Source organism: Anolis sagrei, chromosome 2 (assembly GCF_037176765.1).
Source record: "Anolis sagrei isolate rAnoSag1 chromosome 2, rAnoSag1.mat, whole genome shotgun sequence".
Taxonomy (NCBI): domain Eukaryota; kingdom Metazoa; phylum Chordata; class Lepidosauria; order Squamata; family Dactyloidae; genus Anolis; species Anolis sagrei.
Genome location: NC_090022.1, coordinates 22119578 through 22139281, shown reverse-complemented (window position 1 = coordinate 22139281; position 19704 = coordinate 22119578). Strand labels below are relative to the sequence as shown.

Below are 19704 nucleotides of genomic sequence, written 5' to 3'. Positions count from 1 at the left end.
CCCAAGCTAAAAAAGGTTAAATACCTTTTGTGACATGGTTTCCAGTAAATTACAGTAAACTCCAGCAAATATAGTAGTTACCTTCTGCAATAAATATATGAAATATAGGACATAAAATCTTGATTAAATGTACACACTATCTAACATGGGAAGGGTTGTTTGTCCTTTTGCAAATTGGCCAAGGCTTAACTCTTATTATATATCTCCAGCGTGGTGTCCTTGGCAAAACTATGAATTCCTTGATTATAAACTATCTTTTATCGGGGATGGGGGGGGGGGTCACCCCTGGCTACACAAAGTTAAAAACTTGGCATCATACTAAATGTCCTTTGACCAGAAGCTGGCCAAGGGAGTGCCTCTGGTGTCAGTGTAAGAAGGTCCTCCATTGTGCACGTGGCAGGGCCCAGGCTGCATTGTAATCAATGGTCTGTGGCTTTCTCTTCTCCACACTCGCATGTCATGCACTCACTTTGTAGCTCCATTTCTTAAGAGTAGTTCTGCCTCTCCGTAGTGCCAGACCACAGTCTGTTCAGTGCCTTCCAAGTCACCCAGTCTTCTGTGTGGCCAAGAGGGAGTCTCCCATCTGGTATCAGCCATGGATTGAGGTTCTGGGTTTTAGCCTGCAACTTTTGGACTCTTGTTTGCTGAGGTGTTCTGTGAGTATCTCTGTAGATCTTAGAAAGCTATCTCCTGATTTAAGGCATTGGCATGCTGGCTGATGTCTGAACAGAGGACATCCCCAACTGATATGCAAGGATATATGGTAAAACAATTTTGGAATATATCTATGCTGGCTAATATTCTCAGTAACCCTGAGAAGGATCTGAAAACTCTAGCAATGAGGAAAATGAAATGAGGCAAAGAATATGATAAGAATGAACATTGGAAAAGTTACTTTTTGGGACAACTCTCTTTCCATGTCCCCCATCATAATATGGAGGCATTGCTAGCTCAAGCGGATGACAACTGTGAATCCCAACCTTTTACAAATTAGTTTATGCTGCCATGGGATGTATAACTCTCAGCCAGGGTGGCCAGTGATCATGCAGGCTGAGAATTCTGAGAATTATCCAACACAATAATTGTTCCAAGCTCTGAGACATGCATAGTAGCTAATGAGAGGATGAAAACATCGTGTTGTGCATGGTCTTAGCTATGTGCATTTAATAAAATAGCTAAGCAGGTTACCCCCCTTTTTCGTTCACAATCTAGTTATGCGGTTTCTCCTGCAACAGTTGTGGCATGGAGAATGGGAGTCTTGCTTACTTCAGCAGATTGGGAAGGGGAAGTGAAGTGAATGTGGCATTCATTCCATTGCCTGTGGGTGAGTGGGAGAGGATATGAACCAAAATGAGCCCTCCAAACTTCCTTCATCAAGTAACAAGAGGTCATCTTCTTCAAGGTTTGGCTTGCAGGCCACCGGTTATCTGTTACAAATATTATGTGTGGCATAATCTACTCATAGATTCCAACTGAATGAAAGTCAGCAGGCTGGTTTTCCAAGTCTATTTACATAATTGCAACAGATTTCCCATTTTAAGAATTTCAAGGATCTGCCACTTTGTCTTCCAAAGACTCTCTTACTTGCAACCAAGACTTCAAGGGAACTCACGAGGATGGAGGATGAAGACGGATATATGAGTATAGACCCAAAAGTAAGGAACTTCTGTGCAACAACACCTACTGGAGGCAAAGGTATTGATTGAAATCTTTCTCACTTTCCGCCCCACAAGTATGGCAGCAAGTTTGAAGGGAAGATTTAAAAAATGTATCATAGTCATGAGTTGTAACATGGGTGAGAATGCTGAACCTTCCAGGTGTTGTTAAACTAATTACTAGCAGCCCCTGCCAATGAGGAAAGCTGGAGGTTGCTGGCCAACATCTGGAAGGCTATACATTTCCCACTCCTGGTCTAATAAGAGCTGGGCTTGTAATACACCTTGCCCCCTCCCCCCCCCCCCCCAATAACAGTATTGAAAGCAGAAAGTGCTTTGCATTGCAGGTGTCTGTGTGTGTGAAAGGGAAATTGTGTGAGAGAGAAAGCAGGTGAGAAAAAGAGAAAGCAAGAGCTCTGAAGTCAGAATGGAAACTTTGTAACTAGGGCTTGTTTCTGTATTCCAGCACCAAGACCAGCACCATGACAGTCTTGCATATTGGATATAATGAGACTTAAACAAGTTGTAAGCAACATTGTTTCAACAGGACATATATCATACTTTTTAATGGATGGAAAGCTGTGTTGGGTCCCATCAATGGCTTATTCGTTCCTAGCTGTTCTGTATGTATATATATCTCAGGGAGCTTACAACTCCTCTGTTGAGCCAGCTCCACTGGCTGCCAGATTGCTACTGGGCACATTTCAAAGTGTTGGCTTTAGCTTATAAATGGTTCTGACCCAACTTACATTTCTGAACACATCTCCCCTTATAAACCATCTAGGACCTTAAGATCATCTGGGGAGGCCCTGCTATCGGTGCCGCCTTTGTCACAAGTACGTTTGGCGAAGACGAGAGACAGAGCCTTCTCGGCGGTGGCCCCTTGGCTGTGGAATGCCCTCCCTATAGATATTAGATCGGCCACCTCCCTTTTAACATTCCGGAAAAAAGTCAAGATGTGGCTTTTTAAAGAAGCATTTTCAAATGAAGAGTAACTGACACAGAAAGATGGAAGAACTAGACAATGAGTCCAGACAAGGTTTTTTAGAAGGAGACACTATGAATTTATATTTTATTGATTTGTCTAGTTTTTATTATATGTTATGTTTTTAATTGTATTTATGACATTGTAAGCATTGAATTTTGCTCTGTTAACCACCTTGAGTTGCCTATGGGCTGAGAAATACAAATACAGTAAGTAAGTAAGTAAGTAAGTAAGTAAGTAAGTAAATATGCTCAGTGACCCATGTGATGCCCAGCAGCAGGACACAAGCTCAAAAGCACCCTCCTCATTTTAAATGTAGCCTTTATGTCCTCAGGAATGAATTTCAAAGCTTGGCCAAGTTCCTTGTTTAGAATATAACTCTCAGAATCCCATAGCCAGGAGACTAGTAGCCCCCCCCCCCTCAAGAAAAAAAACTTTTCCAAGTCCTACTGTGCTTTCTCATCTTCTTCTGCATTCACCCCTTTCTCTGCTAATAACATTGGGAAAGCTGAGGAGATAGATGGAGTCAGAACAATTCAGAGATTCAACTCATTCGAAAAGTGCTCCTGGGGAAGAAATCTGTCAAAACCTTTGATATATGGTGATGGAAAAAGTGGACTGTTAAAAATACAAATAAAGGGTTCATAGAGCAAATTAATTCTGCACTTCCCCAAAGTAACCAAAATTACTAAACCAAGGATACTGCACTTTCGATGTATCATCAAACAGCATGATTGATTAGAAAAGATGTGAGTTCTCAGTCAAAAGGAAGGCATTAAGAAGAGAGTATATATATATATATATATATATACACATACACACACACACACACACACTATTAAGTCGACCTCATGTACACATCGAAGGTAAATTTGGGGGGGGGGAGGGGTGCAAAATGATGGATTTTGAAATGACCCATGATAAATCAAAGGTCACTCCATGGGAAGGGGAAAGTCCCTGGCTGTTCCTATTTTCATGTCCTGACATTTAAAAAAGGAGAAGCAACACTATGCTGGAGAGAATAGCAGTGTTCAATGCTTCTTTTTGGTTCTCCCAGGATAGAAAAACTTCTTGCTTTTTATCATTTCACTCAGATAAAATATGGTTCTTTTTTAACCAGAGTAAAGGTACTGTATTTACACTGACCTGTGGACAAGTCAATCCATTTTTGGTTGATTTTTTAACTGAAATATCTAGATTTATAGATGAATCTGTAGGATAGATAACCTTAATCAAGGAAGCCAGGGCACTGAATTTGCAAGCTTTTAAGAGGGCTGTTAATAAACAAGTTTCTCACCCATAGGGCCACCATAATTTAGAGTTGGTTTGACAACTATTAGCAATAACCAATAGCCATAGATGCAGGTGAAAGGTCAGGAGAGAATGCTTCTGGAACCTGGCCATACAGCCTGGAAAACACAGAACAACCCAATAACAAATTACTTGGGGATTTTCTAGAGTTGCATTAGATATTCACATGAAGTCATTTGTTTTATTTTATTTTGCAAGGCTTAGGGAGAAATTTGTTTATTTGTTTATAGCTTTTCTCACCCTTGGAGGAATTCAAAGCAGTTAATGACATAATCCTTGACAAAAATTCAATGTCTTACATGTAAAAACATCACATATCAAATTATCCACTTATGACAAAATATTAAAACCATTAAACCTATAAAAATCATCAACAACAATCTCACTTACTTACTTACTTACTTACTTAGGCGATCCCTCCTTGTCCGAGTAGGATAATCCTCCAGGGTGGGTCAGTAGGTGACTGTCGAGCCCTATTCTTGATCTGCATCGTCTCCCGCAGTGAGGGCATTGGTTTCCAGGTGGAAGGCAGTCCCAATCGGGGTTGACTTGATGCATCTTCCTCTTGGCACGTTTCTCTCTTTTGCCCTCCATTAGTGCCTCTTCAAATTCTGCAGCACTGCTGGTCATAGTTGACCTCCAGGTGGAGTGCTCAAGGGTCAGGGCTTTCCAGTTCTTAGTGTCTATGCCAGAGTTTTTAAGATTGGCTTTGAGCCCATCTTTAAATCTCTTTTCCTGCCCACCAACATTCCGTTTTCTGTTCTTGAGTTCGGAGTAGAGCAACTGCTTTGGGAGACGGTGGTCGGGCATCCAGACAACATGGCTGGTCCAGCGGAGTTGATGGTGGAGGACCATCACTTCAACGGTGGAGGTCTTTGCTTCTTCCAGCACACTGACATTTGTTCACTTGTCTTCCCAAGAGATTTGCAGGACTTTTCAGAGGCAACGCTGATGGAATCGTTCTAGGAGTTGCATGTAATTTATCTTTCCATACCTTTCCATGCTGCCTTGAGAAAGGCGGAATAGAAATATCATAAATAAATAAATAAATAAATAAATAAATAAAACTCAAGTGGATCACAACCATGAATCCCAATCTTCTACAAGTTAGTTTATGCTGCCATCAGTGCCCAACCTGGTTTTGGGGTATCAAGGCCCAAACATCAGAATTCTGACAACTTTTGTCCATTTGAATCCAGTGAACCACATTGTAATTAAAGATGTGGACCCATATTCAAAAGGCAGTCTGTGTTAACAACACTGCAACCATGTGCATAAATGTACCTGGGCATATCAAGCAGTACCTTTTCCAAAAGTATCTCTGCATTGTAAAGGAAAAGCCTGTACAACTAGTAAGAAACCAAAATAGTGCCCAAGAAAAAAATGACAAAATTGATCTTATTTAAAAGTCCCCATCCAGGGCAAAAGGTGAAGTAATGGCAGTGCAGACGGAGGTCTTCATCTACTAACTGAATGTTGAATGGACACAGAAGTGGAGAAAAGTTATGCCCATGATATGCTTGCAAAGCCATGTGGATTCATCCGATAGCACTGCAGCAGTACTTGCTCCACTTCAACACTGGAACAGCACAGTTTTAGGATATCATTCATGAGCTTCCCCTGTAAGGTACAATGTATAGTCATACTATGTGATAAACCTCAATGCAACAGCATTCTTTGATTAGTAGTTTAATCACATGTGTTCAAATTTTCATGTAAAGGAGAGCCTCAACTCTCCTTAGTCAGGGATGCACATTCATTTAGTAAGTGTGTGAAGGCAAAGCATGGAAGTAGTGCTCAACTTCACCAATTGACTTCCAATTCCACAGGTTGTTGCTCTAATCTTCTCTGTTGGAAAATTGGTCTTGGCATCTCAGTGGTAGGAAATGTTGCTGTGCTCTTGGTTCTTATTCTTCTCAATCTCCTAGGTAAGTAATATCTGCTGTGTTCTTTCTGTGTGTCTTTGAAGTTGCTTCCAATTTTCGGTCACTCTCAGATTTTATTTATTTATTTCTGGCATTTCTATCCCATCCTTCTCAACCCCCGAAGGGGGACTCAGGACGGCTTACACTCGGCAACAATTCAATGCCATTAATACAAGCAAACAACAATATAGCAATAGTTTAAAACAATAGATAAATCATTAGGTTAAAAGCAGTTAAAACATTTGTCAAAACCATGAAGCCAATCCAGTTCAATTCCATAATTTTGTCAAAACCATAAGCCATTCCAGTTCAGTTCCATAACCAAAGTGCTGCTACATTTCTTGTCCAAAGGTCTGGTCCATGTAGTCTCTTGTAACTCTACTATTGTATGATTATATTTGTAGGTGGACTCCCATCCAAATTCTAACCAGTGCTGATCTTGCTTAGTGTCCAAAATCAGACAGAATCCGGTGCCTTTAAGATATTGTGGCCCCATGAAATAATTTCTGAATGTAATTAAGTTGCTGAATAGAAAAGCAGGACATAGGACTTATCACCTACATAAGTCTCCGGTTGGGTATCAGCCAGCACGTCAACGACTTAAATCAAGACATAGTTTTCTTAGAACTACAGAGACACTCGCTGGAACACCCCAGCAAGCGAGAGTCCAAAAGTGGCAGGCCCAAACCCAGCACCTCAATTCATGGGTGATACCAGATGAGAGACTCCCCCCTGGGCACACAGAAGACTGGGCGACTTGGAAGGCGCTGAACAGATTGCGCTCTGGCACCACGAGATGCAGAGCCAATCTTAAGAAATGGGGCTACAGGGTGGAATCCTCGGCATGCGAGTGCGGAGAAGAACAAACCACTGACCACCTGCTGCAATGCACCCTGAGCCCTGCCACATGCACGATGGAGGACCTTCTTGCGGCAACCCCAGAGGCACTCCAAGTGGCCAGATACTGGTCAAAGGACATTTAACCAAATACCAAATTTACAAAATCTGTGTGGTTTTTTTTTCTTTCTTTTTTTTCTTTTTCTTTTTAATCTCTGTGTTTGTTTTGCTCTGTTGGAATTGTAATACAATGGTTGCTGATGACACGATAAAAAAATACCTACATAAGTCAAGAGATATAAGTTCCCAAAACCAACCAAATTGCCCCAGTATGTGAAAGAAAAAAGGCCACAAGCAAAGCAAATAACAATGCACTCCAGTACGAATCAGCAGAATACTTATACTGGATCTTATTTTGTTTCAAGCAAAAATGGGATTCATTGAAATACTGAGGCAACATGTATATTGCTACAATATATATTATTTTTGTTTTGCTAGTTCTTATTTTGCTATACAATCATGTTTCCCAGGCTTTCAAGAATCCTGTGAAACAATGCAGAAACTCTCACAGCATCCCTCATTTTCCCCAGTACATTTATGTACTCTATATAGGTCAGTATGAATACTGTACCTTCACTAAGAAGGAAACATCTCATGGTTAGTCTAAATAGAATCATATTTCTCTGTAAATAATATTGTGGAATAGATGGTGATCCCATTGTGAAATCAAACTATGTTCTAAGCTTTGCAGGATAATTCTTATGGAAACACTCCCGCCAACCATGCTCAGGATACTTCTTACACCAAGCTTCCTCACAACCAGATCCGGAATTGCCTACAAAACTGCACCCCTTGCAGATCTGCTAATGACAGCATAATAGGTAGTGTCATCTCCTTTTGCTAATAAACAAGATATTTGTTCCCCTATGGTTATGATTTCAGACTTTGAACTGACAAATAGTTTGTATGCCAGATCTCCAGGTTGCCAGATCTCTCTGTCTGATGCTTCTTTCATCAGTCCTCAGGGCAAAAGAGCAGAATCTCAGGGGAAGAGTGCTATGTGCATGTTTATCATGATTAATGATATCACCAGTGTTTACCCCATGATAATATGAGAACTCTGCAGGCCTTTGACCTGGCAACTCTTGTAGTAAGATAATTTGTGAGGGGGGAGGCTTGACAGGTTGTGAAGGTATATTTTCACCTTCAGCAATGGGGTGCAGAGAAAATACTGAAGGAAGTGAATTGATACCTACTTCTGATTTTGATTTTGGGAATTTTGGGGTGAGGGGAAGCCTTTCTAGCCAGAACTTGGAGGTTACCTGCAACTGGTTGGTTTTGTGGCAAAAAGGGTATTGAAATACTACAGTTGGACCTCCACATTTGTGGATTCAATTTTTGTGAATATCATTGAATCGTAGAGTTGGAAGAGACCTCATGGACCATCCAGACAACCCCATTCTGCCAAGAAGCAGAGAGTTCCACTGCTGAACAGCTCTCACAGTCAGGAAGTTCTTCCTAATATTCAGATGGAATCTTCTTTCCATTGTTCCACATCCTAGTCTACATTATATGCAGATTTTATTATTAAATTATCTCTAGGAAGCTCTAGTCAACATCCATTCCTTGAGGAAACACTTGCAGGTCTTCCAGCAGAGGTTGGCCATTTAATCACACCAGAAGACATAGGTGTTCTCACTGGGGGGGGGGGGGGGGGATAGCAACTTTTCTATTTATTTATTTTGCCTGCATGGGAGTCCTGCACCCTTAACCTTCCATGAAAGTGGAAGGCCTACTGCACTGTTTGTGAACCCCTCCCCATAGTCCTGTGGTTTTCTCTCTGAAACAGTAACAGAAGTAACAGAAGTAATGGGAAGGTGATGAGCTGGATAACAGGAAAAGTAAGAAGTCGTTGCTTTTTATTCTTGCCACAAAGAATGGCAACAGCCCACTTTTGAAACACAGCAGTCACAGAATAAACATTAAGAAGAAACTTTCTAGACACCACCCAACATCTGGATCTTTGATCTTTTAGGCCCCATGGGAAGCAAACCTACATGAATGACTCATATGGAGTGAGTGTCCCTTGGTAACAGAATGATATATTGTAAAAGGGACAACCAAGCCAGCTTCATTGTTTAAAATGTAGATATTGCTTATTACAAAATAATAATAATAATGCCAACATCAATAGAGTCCCATTACGAGAAACAGGAAATATAGATATATATTCACAGAATCTACAGATTAACAAAGTTCTAGCTTATGCAAAGAGGCTGTTGAGCAAGGCTTGGGAGGAAGAACTGGGCAAACTGGTGGACTGCTTGCACCTCACATATATTTTTGAAACTCTAGTTTAACTTTTGTTCTGCTATTGTCATGTGTTAGAAAAAAAGTTTTTTTCATCACCAACCCCCTCCCCCCCCCCCCCCCCAATTAATTCCTTACCATCAACAACACTGCCAGGCGATCAAGAATTACATGTCAGTTATCAGAGCCAGGAAAGTTATTGTTCATAGAATCATAGAATTATTTATTTATTTATTTATTTATTTATTTATTTAAACTTATATGCCGCCACTCCCCTGGGGCTCGGAGCGGCTTACAAGAATAGCTAAAATCTAACAAAATTTAAAAGCAATTTAAAACAATTTAAAAACAACAGTATCAAACATTAAAAGCCTGTTGAAACAGGTATGTCTTACATGCCCTGCGGAAAGCTGGTAAATCCCGCAAGGCACTGACTTCAGGTGGCAGAGTATTCCAGAGTGATGGTGCCACTGCTGTGAAGGCTCTGCGTCTGGTTGCTGTTAGACGCAAGGTCTTGACACTGGGGGCTTCCAATAGATCTTGGTCCTCAGAACGGAGGGATCTCTGGGGTTGGTAGGGGGTGAGGCGGTCCCTCAGACACATCAGCCCCAGACCATGCAAGGCCTTAAAGGTGAGTACCATCACTTTGAAAGTGATCCGGTGCTCAATTGGTAACCAATGCAGCTGTAGTAAGATTGGTGTTATGTTGCATCTCATCGGAATTAGAAGAAACCACAAAGGCCATCCAGTCCAGCCTCATTCTGCAAAGCAGGAACACACAATCAAAACACAACAGTCGCCATTTCAAAAAAAAAAACCCAAAAGAAGAATCCACCACACTCCAAAGATGTGTATTCCAGCGTTAAACATTTCTTGCTGATGTTTAAGTGGATTTATTTTGTATTGGGGGGGGGGGGGGGTTGAAGGAGAAGCACACTGCTAGGTTTTGAATGTCTTTTGGGCAGATGTAGTGTAAAAAAATCCTATGAAAATATTTTAAATTAAAAATGAATCCTTGCCTTAGAGAATTCTTGGGGTGGGTGGGACAAAGGTTGCATGAATATCATGGGCCGCACTTTACTCACTCTTACTCTGAGGAGCATGACAATCCCCTTAGCTCAATGTTGGGATCCCCCAAAATTTGGGAACACTAAAAGTTTTCTTAACAGTGGCTGTTAGATGCTTGCATGAACCTGTTGTGCAGTGTTTACAGTGGGTCCTGCAGAGGATGCTTTAGCTGTACTTCATAAAAAAAGGGAATTCAACCTGTTTAACAAGTTTTGCAACTGCTGATTTGTGATCAGGAGATGTTTATTTTTGACCTATTTTAAATAGATATTATATTATACACCTATAGTCACATAAAACTTCTCGGGCTGAAAGGGATTGTGAGTGCAAAAGTTTAAGATGCCTTGTCACAAAATGATGCAGGTCCAAAAAGTGTGTCACCAACATGAAAAGTTTGGAAAGCTCTGCTCTAGATTATGATGAATTGCATGTTCCATTGCCCGCAGCTGGAAAGAGCCAATGGTAAGAAAGACTAGGGATTCCACACCAACAAAAAATGAAAGGCTACAATTATTATTATTATTATTATTATTATTAACTTTATTTATACCCCACTAACATCTCCCGAAGGACTCAGTGCGGCTTACAAAGGCCAAGGCCCTCAATAAAACAACAGCATAACAAATACAACAATAAAACTCATAAAGCAAAACAATAAACATTAAAGCAATAACAATAAAACATTACAGCTTACCTACCTCTTTTTTTCTGAGGTCTGAGAGTTGCAGGCTGGCAGCTACTTATAACAACAATAATGATTTCTTGCATTCATCTTAAGAGCCTAATCAATCTTGATGGCACAATGATTTTTTTCTTTCTCTCCTCTGTGCAGCAAACCTGACTCTGGATACCAGCACAAGTTTCCCTCAGCTCTACATATCTGAAGACAAAAAAAGTATCAAATGGAAAGGAATGAAGCAACGTATTGCTCCTAGTTTTATGAGATACGACCCCATGCCCAGTGTATTAACCCAGGAGGGCTTTAACTCAGGGAAAAATTGCTGGGAAGTTGAGATTGTGGGAGAAGGGCGTAGGTGGGGTGTGGGAGTGGTTAGGGCATCAGCAGACAGAAACAATCCAATTTTATTTGATCCTAGAGGGGGGTATTGGGCAGTACAACACTTTGAGGGGAGGTACCAAGCAATCACGCACCCAAGGACAAATTTGTCTTTATGTTCTCCGCCAAAGAGGATCAGAGTTTCTCTGGATTATTCAATAGGGCAGGTAGCGTTTTTTGATGGGGATACACATGCTGAGATCTTCACTTTCCCAAAAGTAAAATTCTCTGGGGAAAAGATTTTTCCTTGGTTCCTGATAGACGGGTGGAATGGGGAGGTCAAGATCCATCCATGAGAGTCAAGATACATGCCCCTATTTTCAGTGGCCTATTTATGTAGGAGGCTAAATCCAGTTCTCTACTCTTGAGGAGTTCTAGATCTAGGTTTAACATTTCGGTATGAACATCCTCCACATCCCAGCTTCAACTGGTTTATATCAGAGCAGGACTTTGTGGAGCAAGGTCATGAAGGAAATGTCAGAAGTCCTTGCTTTCTCCCATTTCTAAGATCATGATTTGAGTAGAAATGGGAGAAAGCAAGGAAAAACATGTGGGATGGGATCGGTTAATTTGCCTGTGTTGAATCACTTCAGTGACATGGAGTAATGGGCGTTCTTATGGGGAGATTGTGAGGAAACAAGAGGGGGGTTTACCTTAAGAACAATTCCTTGCGTCTCCTCAAGAGTAGCGAGACTGGAGGAGAAAGTCAAGTCTCCCATCAGATTTTTTCCAAGCTTTTCTAAAAAATGGAGTGGGCGAAAATTGCATTCATTTTTGTGATAAATCTGAAAATGGATGATTTCAGAAGGAAAGGCAAGAAAGAATAACATGTGATGGGATCTGAGAAACAATGTGATTTGCTTTCTAATGCAACAGGACATAATGCCACGGTAATATGATGGTTTCCCCCTCTCACGGGATGAGGTACTTGGTAAACATGGATACTCTGGAGACCAGAGTTTTTTAAAAAATGTTTTTTTTATTGTAATGGTATCCATCTAATCCATTGAAATAAACTTGGAGACCAGAGTTTGAACTCCCACTCAGCTACAGAAACCCACTGGGTGATTTTGGGCAAGTCAAACTCTCTGAGCTTTGAGAAAAGCAAGGGAAAAACCACCCCCTAATAAAAACAACATGATATCGGCATAACTCAGAAATGACCTGAAGGCACAGAGATACAACAACCCCACATTTAAAGTGTCCCAATTTTTCTCTTTTGTCTTTTCTGTCTTGACCTTTATCTTACTGAAATTGCAGCACACTGGGTTCAGAATGCAAAAGTAGCTTGCAGGCAGTCAGCAAAGCTCTCTCTCACACATTTGCATCCTTCCAATACAGTTATTATTATTAATAATAATAATAATAATAATAACCCACCCTATCTCCCCAGAGGGAATTAGGGCAATTTCCAGCAAAAATGGAAAACACAAAACCAAATAAAAAATGAAGATACATCAATAACAAATTATAATAAACTAATCAAAACATACATCTTTCTTCTATACACATAATAAAATGGATAATGTGTTTATGTGGCAGGGGTATCTGCTTACACAGATAGAGTCCTGCCTCCACAAACAGGCTACAGTTCCCACTGAGCAGGAGACACCTATGGCCCTCCATTGCAGGTTACCCAGGAGCCCTGCCAATGTCATCCACAAATGCTATCCTGCCTACAACCCAAGTAAAGGCTTTCACACGGGGACCATTTCAGCCTAGATGTTCTGTTTTTCCTCCACCAAAGACACCTCCCAGGGTTCCTTTCTTTCTCAATTGGTGTGGAATTGCCATGACCCCGGCCACCGCCTCTCCCTTAACCCTTTCCTATGGCACATGATCAGCAACTGAACATTCTGTAGGGCAGTGTTTCTCAACCTTCCTAATGCCGTGACCACTTAATACAATTCCTCATGTTATGGTGAGCCCCAATCATACAATTATTTTCATTGCTACTTCATAACTGTAATTTTGCTACTGTTATGAATTGTAATATAAAATATCCCTCTACAATTCACCTTTGAGTTTATGATCACTGGGGAGACCCTGCTCTCAAGTCCACCACTTTCACAAGCGCGGTTGGCACAGACAACGAACAGGGCCTTCTCGGTGGTGGACCCCCACCTATGGAACACACTCCCCAGCAAAATTAGGGCAACTCCCTCACTCCTCTCCTTTAGAAAAAAAGGTCAAAACATGGCTCTGGGACCAAGCACTTGGGCAGCTGACTGAGCAGTAACAGCAATTGACCGATTAAAATCAACCATCAGACTGGAACTTTGGACTTTGATTTGGATTTGTGATTTGAGCCTGGTGCTGTTTTAATGTTTCAATTTTTTAACATTTTATTTTTAATATTTAAATGTATATTTGTGATCCTGTAGTTCACCTAATTGTCAATTTGTTTTGTAATGTGATTGATGTTATTGTTTGATATCTAAAGGCTGCAATTTGTAAGCTGCCCGGAGTCTCCCCTTGGGGGTTGAGAAGGACAGAATAGAAATGTTTGAAATAAATAAATAAATAAATAAATATACATGATGTTTTTTCATTCATTGGACCAAATTTGGCACAAATACCCTATACGCCCACATTTCAATACTGGTGGGGTTGGGGGATAGATTTTGTCATTTGGGAGTTGCTGGGATTTACAGTTCACCTACAATCAAAGAGCATCCTGAACTCCACCAACAATGGAATTGAACCAAACTTGGCACACAGAACACCCATGACGAACAGAAAATACTGGAAGGGTTTCGTGGACATTGACCTTGAGTTTTGGAGTTGTAGTTCATCTACATCCAGAGAGCACTGTGGACTCAAACAATGATGGATCTGGACAAACTTGGCACAAATACTCAATATGGCCAAATGTGAACACTGGTGGAGTTTGGAGAAAATAGATCTTGACATTTGGGAGTTGTAGTTGCTGGGATTTATAGTTGACCTACAATCAAAGCACATTCTGAACCCCACCAATAATAGAATTAGGCCAAACTTTCCACATAGAACCCCATGCCTTGAATGGACTCACTGGCATAAGCCTTCCTCCAGCCTCGGATGCTTTCCCTCGCCTGCACATGCATTCCACACTGCCATGCACCGAGCACGGTTGCTACCCACTTGGAGTCTCAGAAACAGCCCTCCCATTGGTTGAAATGCTGGCTAATCACAGCAGAGGAGGGCTATTGGTGGGAGGATTCTTCAGCTGTTTCTAAAAAAGAAGAGAGTGACAGGCAGAGAAATCTTCAGCCTTCTCTGCCAAAGGGGTTCATAAGACAATCAGAAATATGTGTTTTCTGATGGTCTTTGTTGACCCCTCTAAAAACAACTTGTGAACCACGAAACACTGCATTAGATGGTAGAATGTTAAATGCCAAGACATGGATCTTATTAACTTATACTAGTCAATTACATTTTAAAAGTGATCCACCACGTAGGAAGTCTATACGAGCTGAAACCCTTTTATAAAACAAAAATATCAACTGATCCTGACACATAAAAATTGAGCAGTGAAAGATTTCTCCCATGTTGGAATGCCAGGGCTGAAACAAACAGCTAGAAATAAAATCTCTGCCTGGAGTTCACTTGCAAACCTCATTTTCTGCCAATCATATCTCCCTTTGAACTCAACTTCCTACCAGGAAATCAACACTACTCACCACACCCTTCTACCTGCTTGACATGTTTCAGAGAGGCCCTGGGCAGCTCCCTAGAAGTTGGCTGAGCCCTGTGAATTTGTTTTTCCAGTATTGCATCCTAGAATACAAGCTCCTCCCTGGAGCAGCTCTCATTCCTATATGGCAAAACTTTCTGTTCTTCAGATGTTTTTGGACAACCACTCCTACTACTCCTGAACAACAGATCATGCTAGCTGCACTTATTGTTGTTATTCACCCTTTCCCTGCAAAACTGAGACTTAAGGTGGCTTAAATTTCAGCACACAATGTGACTGAAACATACAAAAGTCTGATGTTAAAATACAATCAAACTACAGGTTGAATATACATTATCTAAAATGCTAGGGACTAGAAGTGTTTGGGATTGTGTATTTTAATGAGTTTGGAAAACCTGTGTTTGTATATACGTGCATCAAGAAATATCTTGTAGATGGGGGTCAAGTCTAAACAAGACAATGAGTTATATTCCATACATGCCTTTTCATAATTTTGTGCATGAAACAATGTTTAAACCCTCAGAAAGCAAACATGTCACTATGTCAGCTAGCCATGTGTGCAATTTTGGATTCTGGAGTACTTTGGAATTCTGAATAAGTGATGCTCTGCTTGTATCACTAACATAAAAAACATATAGTCAATAGTAATATTAGTTAAAAAATATGGAGCAGTAATGTATCTCTGCTGCTCAGTTAAATATATTTACCTTGTCTTAAATATATTTACCTCAGTTAAATATATTTACCTTCCCGTATCTCGGGAAGTCTGACTTGGCCACGGTGGTACACGCTCTGGTCACATCCCGCCTAGACTACTGCAACGCTCTCTACGTGGGGCTGCCCTTGAAGACGGCCCGGAAGCTGCAGCTGGTTCAGCGCACGGCAGCCATGTTACTAACTGGAGCGGGTAGCAGGGAGCACACAACGCCCTTGTTGTCCCAGCTCCACTGGCTGCCGATTTGCTACCGGACCCAATTCAAGGTGCTGGTTTTGGCCTACAAAGCCCTAAACGGTTCCGGCCCAAAATACCTTTCGGACCGCATCTTGGCCTACGAGCCCACGAGGACCTTGAGATCGTCTGGGGAGGCCCTTCTCTCGATCCCGCCTGCCTCACAGGCACGGCTGGCGGGGACGAGGGAGAGGGCCTTCTCGGTGGTGGCCCCCCGGCTGTGGAACACTCTCCCTGCAGACATCAGGCAGGCGCCCTCCCTCATGTCCTTCCGAAAAAGCCTTAAGACATGGCTGTTCGAGAGGGCATTTAGTTAAGTGCAACAATGTGGTAAAGAAGATCGGAATGGAACAAGGAATATGAGACTGGTTATGATTCTACTAAGAGACGAAGCGGATTTTTAATGTTGTCTGTAATCGTTGTATAGTCTATATGCTGTTGTAATTGGTTTCCTTTGTAAATTGTCTTCTATATGTATTTGTACACCGCCATGAGTCGCCCTAGAGGGCTGAGAATGGCGGTTAATAAGTGCATCAAATAAATAAATAAATAAATAAATTGTCTTGCTTAAACCTTCCAAAATCTGATATTATTTACCCATGCTGAATAATAATAATAATAATAATAATAATAATAATAATAATAATACATTTATTTATGGCTGCCTCTCATGACTCACGGTGAATAACAATAAGTTTTGACCTTCTGTATTTTCTCCATCTGTGGTGCTACTTCTGCCTTTTTCATGCTTGATCATGAAAATAATAGCATAATCTCCTTGACATTTCCCCTCAAAGCAGTGGTTTTATTTATTTATTTATTTATTTATTTATCATGTCAGGAGCAAACCAAACAGTTGTATTGTATTTAAAACACACACACACACACACACAGTTTGCAAACTTGACATTCTATTAAATGTCCTTTGACCAGTAGGTGGCCACTTGGAGTGCCTCTGCTGTTGCTATAAGAAGGCTCTCCATTGTGCATGTGTCAGGACTCAGGCTGCATTGCAATAGATGGTCTGTGGTTTGCTCTGCTCCACACTCCAGAAGTGACCAGAAGCAGCGGTTCTCAACCTGTGGGTCCCCAAATATTTTTGCCTTCAACTCACAGAAATCCTAAAAGCTGGTAAACTGGCTGGGATTTCTGAGAGTTGTAGGCCAAAACACCTGGGGACCCACAGGTTGAGAACTACTGCCTCAAAGGAATGCCAAGAGAGTAGAGGGGATTGGTGCCTGTATCACTAACATCAAAAACATATAGTAAATAATAATAATAGTTAAAAATATGGAGCAGAAATCTCAGCTGCTCAGTGAAATATACTTAACCTGTCTTAGTTCAACTTTCCAAAGTCTTATATCATTTACCTGTGTTGAATAATAATAATAACAATGTATTGTTGAGGGCTATCATGGCCGGAATCACTGGGTTGTTGTAGGTTTTTTCAGGCTATATGGCCATGTTCTAGAGGCATTCTCTCCTGACATTTCACCTGTATCTATGGCAAGGATGCTTGCCATAGATGCAGGTGAAACGCCAGGAGAGAATGCCTCTAGAACATGGCCATATAGCCCGAAAAAACCTACAACGACCCAATAATAGTGCAGTTTTCTAGCATTGTATATTTCTGCCACTTCTGTAACTGTTCATTTGTATTTTGATTCTGTAGCCCACTTATCGATGGGTGTCCAGAATCAGCAGCATTCACCATGGTTGTTTTTATCCTGGGCATCGACCGAGCAAGTATAGACTTCATTTTGGTTTATTTCTCCATAGTGCTAATGGATTAGGTGTTCTTAGTTCCACTCCTCAGCTGAGATCTCTCTGACTTGGTTGGACCTGTGGTAGTTACACTCCGCCAGCACAGCTCTCAGCATTCTTGGAGCAGTTAAGCCGCCCGTCCCCCACCACGACAAGGTGGGGTTGAAGGAAAAGTTGACAAGGAGAAGACCTGATTATGGCTCACTAATGGAATGCTGAAGGAGGAAACAAAAGGTCTGATTCTTGCAGCCCAGTAGCAAGCCATCAGAACAAGTGCCATTAAGACCAGGATAAAAAAATCAACTGATGACCCAAAATGCAGACTGTGCAAGGAAGCTGATGAAACCATTGACCATATCTTCAGCTGCTGCAAGAAAATTGCACAGACAGACTAAAAACAGAGGCACAACTCTGTGGCCCAAATGATTCATTGGAACTTATGTCACAAGTACCACCTGCCAGTAGTAAAGCACTGGTGGATCATAAACTTGCAAGGATAGTGGAAAATGAACACTCAAAAATACTGTGGGACTTTTGAATCCAGACTGACAAAGTTTTGGAACACAATACACCAGACATCATGATTGTGGAAAAGAAAACAGTTTGGATTATTGATGTCACCATACCAGGTGACAGCCAAATTGATGAAAAACAACAGGAAAAACTCAGCCATTATCTGGACCTCAAATTCAAACTGCAAAAGCTCTGGCATAAACCAGTCAGGTGGTCCCAGTGGTCATTGGCACACTGGTTGCCATGCCAAAAGACCTCAGCCGGCATTTGAGAACAATAAACATTGACAAAATCAAGATCTGTCAACTGCAAAAGGCCACCTTACTCTGTGACTGTGCATCATTCGAAAATACATCACACAGTCCTAAACGCTTGGAAAGTGTTCAACTTGTGATTTTGTGATATGAAATCCAGCATATAGGTCTCATTTGCTGTGTCATACTGTGTTTTTGTGTCAATAATAATAATAATAATTATTATTATTATTATTATTATTATTTTATTTATGACGGCATCTCATGACTCGCGGAGGGAAACAATAAGTTTTGACCTTCTGTATTTTCTCCACCTGTGGTGCTACTTCTGCCTTTTTCATGCCTGATCATGAAAATAACAGCATCATCCCTTTGGCTTTTTCCAGACTATCTAAAAGGGCTGGGCATGGGAAATGCAGACAGCAAGCTATAGGGCTGGGAATTGGGTGGGGAAGAGGGAATAGAGTCCTATCTGGCTAACTAGGGACTGGACATTATCATTCTCGAATGCTTGTTGAAACAAGGTATAATATAGTAAACAAATGCCTTTCTGGGAAAACGGCAGCTAGGGATGGCTGGGTCTCTGAGGAGGTGTTGGTACTAACCCCTCTTTCTGGAATGACCCTCAATATATCTACATATCAGAGCAGGCCCGTAGCCAGGATTTCATTTCGGGGGGGGGGGGCTGAATTTTTTTCAGGGGGGCTTTCGGGGGGCTGAGTTTCGGGGGGGGGGGGCTGAGTCTGAGTGAAAGAGGGTCTAGCCTAGCAAACCTTTTGTATCATTACCCCAATACCCCCATGCATATGGGATATATTGAGTATGGTGATCAGATCATGATATGAATAAACATAACAGCCTAAATAATGCACCAGTAAGGCCTTTTCACGAACCACCATGAGAATTTCGGGGGGGGGGGGGGGCTGAAGCCCCCCGAGCCCCCCCCCCCCCCCCTCCGGCTACATGCCTGTATCAGAGTCCAATTTTGGTCTACAAACCTGTCCTCCAGTGATATAGAAGTATATATGGTAATACAATCTTCCAATACTCTGACTAATATTCTCAGTAACTCTGGGAAGGATCTGAAAACTAGTTATGGCAAGGATGAAGTGGGGCAAAGGAGAATATGACAAGATCCAACCTTGGAAATATTACTTTTGGGACAACTCTCTTAGTACTCTCACTCAGGGTGGCCAGTGATCATGCAGGCTGAGGATTCTGAGAATTATCCATCACAGTAATTGTTCCAAGCTGAGACATGCACAGTAGCTAATGAGAGGATAAAAAAATAGTGTTGTGCATGGCCTTAGCTCTGTTCATTTAATAAAATAGCTAAGTGAGTTACCTCCCTTTTCTTTTGCAATCTAGTCATGTGATTTCTCCTGCAACAGTTGTGGCAC

General features: G+C 41.4%; 1 long non-coding RNA gene across 1 annotated transcript; it reads left to right on the top strand.

The window, feature by feature from the left end:
* Positions 1-1284: 1284 nt before the first annotated feature.
* On the top strand, positions 1285-12572 carry LOC137096012 (uncharacterized). Its single transcript, XR_010909128.1, has 4 exons — positions 1285-1695; positions 5781-5879; positions 7457-7594; positions 10924-12572. It is a non-coding gene; the product is annotated as an uncharacterized lncRNA (long non-coding RNA).
* The last annotated feature ends 7132 nt before the right edge of the window (positions 12573-19704 follow it).